The 10,585-nt window shown below is 42.6% G+C and overlaps 1 pseudogene; it reads left to right on the plus strand.

The window, feature by feature from the left end:
- The first annotated feature begins 1,935 nt into the window (after positions 1 to 1,935).
- LOC123953879 lies at positions 1,936 to 3,116 on the plus strand (annotated as a pseudogene).
- The last annotated feature ends 7,469 nt before the right edge of the window (positions 3,117 to 10,585 follow it).

Below are 10,585 nucleotides of genomic sequence, written 5' to 3' on the forward strand. Positions count from 1 at the left end.
CTATATATTTGTACCTAAGCTTTATATGTGGAAATACACACTACTTTGTTATAAATTACTTTCTTATTATTTCTTTTATGTTATCATTAGAACACTATATTAATTTTATAAGATATGTATGATACATAATGAGTGATACACACATAATGATTCTCATTGCAGAACATAGGCACCTTTGTAAGAAAAGGGGATTGCTGTGCTCTGACACGGGTGAGATCCAGTGCTCCTATAGGGAAACAGCTAAGGCGTGTTGGAGGATGCCCCCTAGTGGTAGGTGTTGTGATGGCACACCCCTTCCCCAGCACGCAGGAAAATGAGTCTCCAAGTGTTGGTGATTCCAAGAGAATTCCTTTCATTAAAAGAGGCAGTATTCCCTTATAAAAGCTTTTGATATGTTTGCGAAATTCATGGTTAGAAATTTGGGCTCCCTTCTTCTGACAACATAACTGCTAAAATTTTTTAAATTATTTTTTAAAACTTATTTTGGGATTCTAAGCTTGACGCACACTAATCAAAATTCGTTTTGAAAGAAAGGCAAGGTCCCTTCCTGATAAGCAGCATGTATACTCTGAAAAACTCAGGGAAATTAATGTGCTGTGTTACCATCCCTTCAATTTAGAACATTACAGATTTCACCAGGTAGCTTCTGAAATGTACAGCATATGTGTGTTTGCTTTTATTGTAACTAGTATTTATATGTCTACCTATACGGTTACTACCTTTCAAAACAGGAATGAGGATGTGAACTAGAAGACGCCATTAGCCACTTCATCTCACTGGTCCTCTTTCCCAACTTCAGAGCTCTTCTTTCGGTATAAAATAAGAGCAGGTTTACAAGGAAAGCAAAAATGGAACAATGGATTTATAGAAGCTTCCACAGCACATAGTACTTAAGAAATAAGCCTTCTGATTAATTCAGGAAATACGATGCTACAAAAGAGAATGCATTTTGATTACTATTTCTATGTAAAATTACTGTCACGCAAATTTCACCAGTGAAATGATAGAATAATGTGGATTCTGAGTCTCATCACGATGATTTGTTCATTTACCTCGGAGAAAATAGCTCAGTCTTCCTCGACCTTTGAGGCCTCATCTATAAAATTAGGGAGTTGAACTTAAGTGAGCTTTAAGGTATGTTCCAGCTTCACGAATCTGGGTGTTGAGGGGAATTTGCATGTGCTATTTTAATTGTCGGCGTGAGATTATCTGTAGCAAATTGGAGGCCTCCTCTCTTCATTCTCAGACAAAATGTACCAGGCAATATAAACCAATTTTAAAAGAATAGTATAATTAAGAAGGTTAACATGATGGAATAAATATGACAAATGTTAGTTATACATATTCCTGGTTATCCTATTGGGGCAGACTATTGACAGTTAATCTTTTTTTTTTTTAAGATTTTATTTATTTTATTTTAGAGAGTGCAGGTGGAGATGGGGGGAGGAACAGAGGGAGCAAATCCCAAGCAGATTCCAGGCTGATGTGGGGCCTGACTCAGTGCTCCATCTCATGACCCTGAGATCATGACCTGTGCCGAAACCAAGAGTCGAATGCTCAACCAACTGGGCCACCCAGGCGCCTTGAGAGTTAATCGTGTTTTCTCAGTGGCCCTCAGTACTATTACTTAGAATAAGTCCATTTCACATTTGTCTCTTTTAATACTCCCCCACAGGATCTGAGAAATTGAAAGCAAAAGAGGCCTTGGAGAGCATTGCCATTCTGTTCTTTTGTCAGCCCCTAGTTAGGAACCCCCAGCCCAGGGACCCACTGGTTGTTATTCTGAAGCAGTCCTCTTGTCTATGATTAGGGTTATCATGATCAGACCATAGAATACTTGAGAATGGAGGAGCAGCGGCTACCTGAGCTGCACCCAGCAACGCGCTCCTTCCTGCTCCCCCACATCGGCCTTGGCCCTCTCACCAGCTGTAGAAAATGGTGAAAGAAACCACTTACTATGATATTTTGGGGGTCAAACCCAATGCCACCCTAGAAGAATTGAAAAAGTTCTCCAGGAAACTGGCCTTGAAGTACCACCCTGATAAGAATCCAAATGAAGGAGAGAAGTTTAAACAGATTTCTCAAGCTTACAAAGTACTCCCTGATGCAAAGAAAAGTATAACAAAGGAGACGAACAGGCAATTAAAGAAAGTGGCACCAGTGGTGGTTTTGGCTCTCCCATGGACATCTTTGATATGTTGTTTGGAGGAGGAGGAAGAATGCAGAGAGAAAGGAGAGGTAAAAATGTTGTGCATCAGCTCTCAGTAACCTTAGAAGATTTATACAATGGTGCAACAAGAAAACTAGCGCTGCAAAAGAATGTGATTTGCGATAAATGTGAAGGCCGAGGTGGTAAGAAAGGAGGAGTTGAATGTTGTCCCAGTTGTCCAGGTACTGGAATGCAAATAAGAATTCATCAGATAGGACCTGGAATGGCTCAGCAAATTCAGTCTGTGTGCATGGAGCTCCAGGGCCATGGGGAACGGATCAGTCCTAAAGATAGATGTAAAAACTGCAATGGAAGGAAGATAGTTCGAGAGAAGAAGATTCTAGACATTCATATTGACAAAGGCATGAAAGATGGCCAGAAGATAACATTCCATGGTGAAGAAGACCAAGAACCAGGACTGGAACCAGGAGATATTATCATTGTTTTAGATTAGAAGGACCATGCTGTTTTTACTCGGCGAGGAGAAGACCTTTTCATGTGTATGGGCATACAGCTGGTTGAAGCACTGTGCGGTTTTCAAAAGCCAAAATCTACTCTTGACAACCGAACCATTGTCGTCACCTCTCATCCAGGTCAAATTGTCAAGCTTGGAGATATCAAGTGTGTGCTAAATGAAGGCACACCAATTTATCGTAGACCATATGAGAAGGGTCACCTCATCGTCGAATTTAAGGTAAACTTTCCTGAGAATGGCTTTCTCTCTCCTGATAAACTCTCTTTGCTGGAAAAACTCCTGCCTGAGAGGAAGGCAGTAGAAGAGACTGATGAAACGGACCAGGTAGAACTGGTGGACTTTGATCCAAATCGGGAAAGACGGCACCATTACAATGGGGAAGCATGTGAGGATGATGAACATCATCCCAGGGCTGGTGTTCAGGGTCAGATCTCTTTTTTTTTTTTTTTTAAATATTTTATTTATTTATTTGACAGAGAGAGAGGTCACAAGTAGGCAGAGAGGCAGGCAGAGAGAGAGAGGGAGAAACAGGCTCCCTGCTGAGCAGAGAGCCTGAAGCGAGGCTTGATCCCAGGACCCTGAGATCATGACCTGAGCCGAAGGCAGAAGCTTAAACCACTGAGCCACCTAGGCGCCCCTCAGTGTCAGATCTCTTAATGGGGCCAGTGAATAACACCGCTGGCACTTTATGTGCAGTAGTGAATGAGTGAAGGACTATAATCATAGCTCATTACTTGCTATTGTTTTTGTTTTAATATTAAACTATAGTAGTGTTTTAAAAGTTAAATGAGGAATAAACTCAAATATAAAAACTCAAAAAAAGAAAAAAAGAACATTTGAGAATGAAGGGACACTATTAATAATGACATGAGACAACAGGCATGAGCTGGACCTGAACAGGCAGCTCAGGCTATAAGGTCACCCCATGACGCATGCACATTCCTCAAGGTAAGAACGTTATCCAAATTGGATCAGACAGACTCCTGTTTACGTCCAGTTTCACTAAGAAGACACGAATTTTTCATTTTGTTTAACTTTTTTACATATAATTGGATAGAAGACTGTTAGAGAGGGCGCCTGGGTGACTCAGTAGATTAGGTATCTGCCTTGGGCTCAGGTCATGGTCCTGGGGTCCTGGGATCAGCATAAGGCAAGGCATCAAACTGAAACAGAACAGAGCAACCATTCTCTGTTTTACAAATATATGAATCGGTGAAGCACAATCTTCGTGCGTTAATGGGTCGTGTTTGCCCTTGAAAAAGACTGTGTAAATATTGAAAAATCAGTATATATTTAATGACTGCAAGTCTCTGAGCAGCAAAACCTTCTTAGTAGCTGTCCAGATCAAAGCCTACTTTGGAGATGATGTGAAACAGACAGTCTTTTATCTCCACGAATTGCTTTTGTCCTACAGTGACATGAGGATCTTATTTTTTGCACCAACATAACGCCATTTTATCACCTAGGATATAACATTCAGTGATTTCATGAACTCCCAGTTCCTCTCTGCCATGCAACCTAATTTGTTTGCTTATTTCTGTTTTCTCTGTAGGGTGCTTCTCAAATATCATCAAGGAGTTTAGAAACTTGTCAAATAATGAAAAATGAAATAATCATGGAAGCATAGAAAGAGGAGATAAAGAAAATAAAAAGTCATTGTCTAGTCTGTATTAACACACTATTTAAAGGATTTAATTGTTTTCATCCCTTAAAAGATAAGTGAAATAGAGTGGAACGGGCTGTCTTTAAAAAAAGTACCATCACAAGCTCTCGGGAAAAGCATTGCCTAGGCTGAAGGCGATGTTTCAAAAAATGCTACAGAGAAGATTGTTATCTGGGCCAGGGGTTCTCTTTCAACTCTGTAGATGTATTCTTGGCTGTCTTCCAAAGAGGATAACCTTCTCAAGTACAGAGCCACAGGGCAGTACAGAAATCCGCACGCAGTAGGTAGGTGGTAGATCTCTGCCTATTTTCTAACTACTGTAACTCACCACTGGAGCAAGTGGGGGTCAAGAAGGAAGACAGCCAGGAACTTTCAGAGCTGGAGGAGAGCTGCCGCCATTGCTGTGGCTATCCTTCTGGTCTTTATTCTTAAAGACGAAAAGAGTTGTATCTTTGTCATTGTCTGGCACCTTGAATATTCCACATACTGAGAACATTCTACAGGCATCAGGATTTTATGTAATCATCAAAGTTGCCTTTCTCCTCCTTTCCTTGCTCCCACTCTTGAAAGTCTCTACAAATGTATCATCAAGGTCAAGGGACTGGTTACTTAAAACTTAGAAGAATCGTCAGTCTGTTCAAATCCCTCTTCGGGGATGATGCCCTTCTATTTCTTCACTCAGCAAGATTCTAGAGTCTTAGCAAATGTTCTATCAAGGAGAACATTCTGGATTTCATTTTCGCTTTAGTCACTGAGAATTATGGAGGCCAAAGCATTCTTTTATACTATTTCTACATATACTTCCGGGGCGAGAAGATGGACGAGAAGTATCGTCATCCTATAGCTTTTCAAAGAGAAACTCATTTGAATCTCAGTCAATGAAGTGCAGCAAAATCAAGATCACAAAAACCAGCAAAGAATTTGTCCTAGATGCCTGGATCTTGTCAGAGTGAATGACAGAGCAGATTCACACCCTTTAAAGAATTTGTAAATTCAGGCACTACTGGGAACAGGGGAGTGTTCTCCTGAGAAGCCCAGATCTAAGACTCAGTAAGCAAGGGCTCCGGCAGCACAGAGAAGCTTTCCTTTTGAATCAGGAGCAGCCCAGACCGGGACTCGCCTGGTATAGTGTTCAAAGAAGCACGAATGACCTAGGACCTCTATGCTATTGCTTTCTATTCTTGTCACTTCCTGCTGTTGGCACTTCCGCTGAAAGCAACGATGTATGACATTAAAGGAAAAGAGAAGATCGGCAACCCGTAGTTCCTTCCCTGCTCCTCCTAAGCCGAAGGCTGCGAGTGTGGGGAAAGATGTGCAAATATCAAGCAGCAGCAAAATAAAAACAGCTGGGTGAGTTTGGGGCCATGAACGTCATGCAAGGTGCAGTGAGTCAGCGGCAAGGGCTTGCCCCATTACTTCTATGAGAAAGCGCAAGCCAGCGGCTGTGAGCTAGGGCTCTGACGCCAGACCCCAACATTGCCAACTTGTATCCTCGGATGGGTGACCTACTCTCCGTGCTTCAGTTCTCTTAAAAAATGATGATAATAATGGTGCCTTACTCACAGGGCTTGTGAGGATTACATTTTTTAAAAGATTTATTTATTTACTTATTTTTGAGAGCGAGAGAGAGAGAGAGGTTACATCAGGGTTTGGGGCAGAGGGAGGGGTTGAGAAAGTCTCAGGCAACCCCTCCACTGAGCACAGAGCCCCACATGGGGCTCGATCTCATAATCCTGAGATCAGGACACCGGCGGGAACCAAGAGTCAGACGCTTTACCCACTGTAACACCAAGGCGACCCCGAGATGATATTTTAATACGCAGATATTGAGAACCCTATAGCTGGGCATCCAGCAAGACCTAAATAAAGATCCCAGCTATTACTAGTGGAGATGAAGGTATGAAGCAATGTATCATTGATACATGAGCACCTCTGAGTCTGTGCCCACCAACTTTCCGATGGTAATTTAGCTTTCCTACATAAATCCACTTGCAAGGCAAGAATGTGCTTGGTAGTACATTACTTTCTTTCTTTTTTTTTTTTTAAGATTTTATTTATTTATTTGACAGACAGAGATCACAAGAGAGGCAGGCAGGGGCCAGGGAGGGGGCGGGGAAGCAGGCTTCCTGCTGAGCAAAGAGTCCAATGCCAGGCTCCATCCCAGGACCCTGGGATCATGACCTGAGCCAGAGGCAGAGGCTTTAATCCACTGAGCCACCCAGGTGCCCTGGTAGTCCATTTCTTACTGGAAAATTATGAATAGGTATTCTGATTTGCAAATTTTTTTAAAAAAAGGAAGAAAACATGCAAAGGGAAGGAATTAAGTCTGGTCAGGCTTTACGGTGGAGGTAGCAAATGAGGCTTATCAAAGGGAATAAGGGGACTAGATAAGCTGTTCTCTTCCTTCTTCTTTTTTTTTTTCCAAAGATTTTATTTATTTTTAAGAAGTAATTCAGCAAACCCCACCACACCACTGAGTGCCAGAGCCAAGCTTTGCCCTCAGGAGTTCTCACCCACTGTCGTCCCTGCACTGCCTCCCAGCATATGCTCCATGGGTGGGGCGACCCAGGCTGGCAGGCATCCAGCAGAGCGGCTGGGGACCTTGCCTAGGGGTGAAAGGGAGGTGACTTCGCCAGATGCACAGAGGACAGATGTGTGAGAGAGGCAACAGGAAGGAGAGAGCTAACCATCCTCAGGCAGAAATGATAACCGTGGATGTCTTGCTTCTTCATGGGAAATTTAATGCCTGATGTCTGCTCTCTGGGTTCAGAAAGCCAGCAGTGTTTCTAGAATTTCCATTCATCGGTGAGATGATGGTGGAAGGAGAGTTTATATTTAGCAGGAATCAAAGATCCTTGGGAGTGCACGGAGTCCTACAGGAAAAATGTGTTCTGCTCAGATTCTATATACGTTAAAATTTGAAAAGGTGGGGAAGCAGTTTTTTAATTAAAAAATGTGAATGAGCCACTGAGTAAGGAGCAGCACAATCCCTGATCCCTGTATGGTGACCTAGGGAAAGGCTGACCTTGAGCCCCTGAAACAACCAGCTGTCTTTAGGTCCCTTCAGAAGTTTACGTGTGGCCCTACGAAAGCATCATTTGAGAGGAGCCAAGGAAGAAGCAATTAGATTCTTTGAGACTTGAAAACAGGCACGAGGGAAATGACTTGAGATTTTCTTGTGTCCATTTGACAATACTGCTGTGTTTGGACCTGTTTCCATTTGTGCTCCATGGTGAAATTCGCAATGGACAAGGGCCAGCCCACTGAGATTGCCCTTGGGTGGCACTTACCTGCTATCAGATGAAGAAGCATGACTTTGATCAGTGCCTTCAAAAACTGTAAGCATCTCCATCCCAGACATTTATTCAAGTGCAGAGATAATGTGGTCAGATCCAATGCTGATTTAACAAAATGCCTTAGGAAAGCCCTTAATGATAGCAGTAGCCTTTGTAGATGTGAAAATCCTGTGGGCGCCTAGGTGGTTCCATTGGTTGAGCATCTGACTCTTTATTTCAACTTAAGTCATGATCTTGGGGCCTGGAGTCAGGCTCCTGGCTCAGAAGGAGTCTCTCTCTCCCTCTGCTCTTCCACCCACACTTTCTCTCTCTCTCTCAATAAATAAATAAATCTTAAAGAGAAAAGAAAATCATGTCATCAGTGTGCATGGTGTAACTGATGATTTCGCATTTGTGTGTGGAATTGTCTTAGCATCTCTTGCCACAGATTTGGATGTTTTCCGTTCCTTGTCCCCTGTGGCAGTGTTTCCACATTGAGAACTAAGGAGAGAGTTGTCACAATCCCGTCCCTCTGTTTATCTGCTTTGGAGGACATTGAGGTTTTCCTAGAACTATGTGCTGTCGGAGGGTCTATCGAAGGAGGCAGAAGGATGGCCAGGAGTCTACCTGGAAGGCACTTTTAGAGGACAAGGCTGATGCTTGAAGGAAGAGAAGATGCTTCTCTGTACCACTTTCCTGATCCTTTAAGTTGGTTCTGGGCTTCAGAAGTTTCATCTTTCTCCTCTCTCTGCTTGCCCAATGACTTCTAAGCCAATCAATTCAGAGAGTATGTTTTCCTTGAGCATTGTCTATATGCAATACACAGCCATCACCCATCTCCTTCACGGTGCCCCTATCTCAGCCTCCGAGCTCTATCCTGCACACTGTCCAAGCTCTCGGAAGTTCTCTGGGTAATGACTGATTCCCTTGTCCTGTCATTGCAAGGTTGGCTTGCTTCAGGGCGCAGCACGGGAGCGGAATGCCTAAGCTGGACTTACGGCATACGAATTGCAACACTTCCATATTTACCCTGCACAAACAACCAGGACCAGATTGTGCACACATTTCAGGGTAAGTCTGAGAGATGCCCTGTCAATCACTAAGAAATTTCTTGAATAAAGGAGAAATGAATTCATTCATTCATCTACCCACCCATTACTTCTACTATGCAAAAGTATAAGTATGCCTCTCCAAACACATAAACATGAATGTTTTCTTTCCTAATTTTTGAAAAGTAAGGACAGTGGGGTTGCTGGGTGGCTCAGTCAGTGAAGCATCTACTTTCAGGTCGGGTCATGATCCCGGGGTCCTGAGATGGAGTCCCTCCCTGCCTGGGGCTCCCTGCTCAGTGGGGAGCCTTCTTCTCCCTCTCCTCTTGCTCCTCCCCGCTGCTCATCCTCTCTCTCTCTCCCAAATAAATACATAAAATCTTTAAAAAAATAAAAATAAAAAAAATAAAAGTAAAGACAGAGAATATACTGCATCAATTGTTGCTAGATACACTACTAATCTCAAATGAGGGGGGAAATGGAAAGGAAAATTTTATACATTTTTTCTCCTGATTCACAATGTTAATAAAATCTTTGTTCCTATTTACAAAGCTTTACATGGAATGCAATATAAAAATCTTCATAATAGTGAATTTGGTTGGGTACTAAACAGAAAACTAATTTATTTTCCTTTATTATTATTATTTTTTAAGTAGGCTCAAGGCCCAATGCAGGGCTTGAACTCACCCTCCTGAATTCAAGAGTTGCATGCTTCACTGACTGAGGCGGCCAAGTGCCCCGAAGGCTAATTTAAATTACAGAAAATTTATAGGGTTTTTTTTTTTTCTGATTAAAGAAACCAGACTTTCATAATGTATAATAGTAATGGGAACTAGGTGGGGGGCCGGGGTGGCTCAGTCGGTTAAGCAGTGAAGCATCTGCCTTTGGCCTCAGGTCATGATCCCAGGGTCCTGGGATCAAGCCCCCTCTCTCTCTGCTGCTCCCCCTGCTTGTGCCCTCTCTCTGGCTCTCTCTCTCAAATAAACAAATAAAAATCTTTAAAAAATAATAATAATGGGAACTAGGCAGCCCACGGTCATTGTTTCTTTAACACCCAGTCTTGCTCTGCCCGCGGCAAGCAAAGAATGACGTGCCAATGACCTTCTTGAGGACCAGACTGACCTCCAAATCTCAAAAGACCACAGGGGATCTTGTTAGCTGAGTGAATCTGGGCAAACTGTGCCTTAATTTCTCTCCATGGAGCTTCCTTTGTCCACCAACAGCAAGACCATAATAGCGATAAAAATCCTCCCCCAAGAACTGCAAGGATTCAATGAGATACAGTACGTCAAACCTTTTGTACATTCAAAACACAGACAAGTTCTAATTCATGAGCTATGTGACCTTCTGGCAAGTCACTTAACCTCACCAGTTTCAGTTCTCTCCAATTCTAAATTCTCTTTCCAAACAGCCTCCTTGGATTATAGAGAATTGTAATTAGCATATCAAGCACCAGCCTAATTTGTACCAGCTCCTGCTATCCCTGCAATTACACTGTTTATATGTAAATGGCACCCCAAGTCCCTGAATGGTGCCAGGGCACTCAGCTAAGAAAACAGTGTCTAATCTTATTGACACTCGTCCTTTTCTTAGCAAACCCTTGTTTCAGAGAACACAAAGGTACACTTCTGAGCAGCCCCTAAGGCACTGATAAGGTGGGAAAAAAAAAATGCAGTTTGAATTCTCAAGATTTTTCTTTGGTTGAGTGATGGGAACAGAAACGACCCTGCACACACCTTCCTTTAAGAGTGCTTTGGAAGCTAATTATCTTTGGATGGACTGTTGCAATTAGCTATGATAGCCAGTTGAAGCATTTTTAAACTGAAAGGAAATGTTCATGGATCTGAACTCACCATCAGGATGTATGTTTATGTCTGGAGCGGGGGTGGGGTGGGCACAAGTGTGCATCCAACA

Source organism: Meles meles, chromosome 12, assembly GCF_922984935.1.
Source record: "Meles meles chromosome 12, mMelMel3.1 paternal haplotype, whole genome shotgun sequence".
NCBI lineage: Eukaryota > Metazoa > Chordata > Mammalia > Carnivora > Mustelidae > Meles > Meles meles.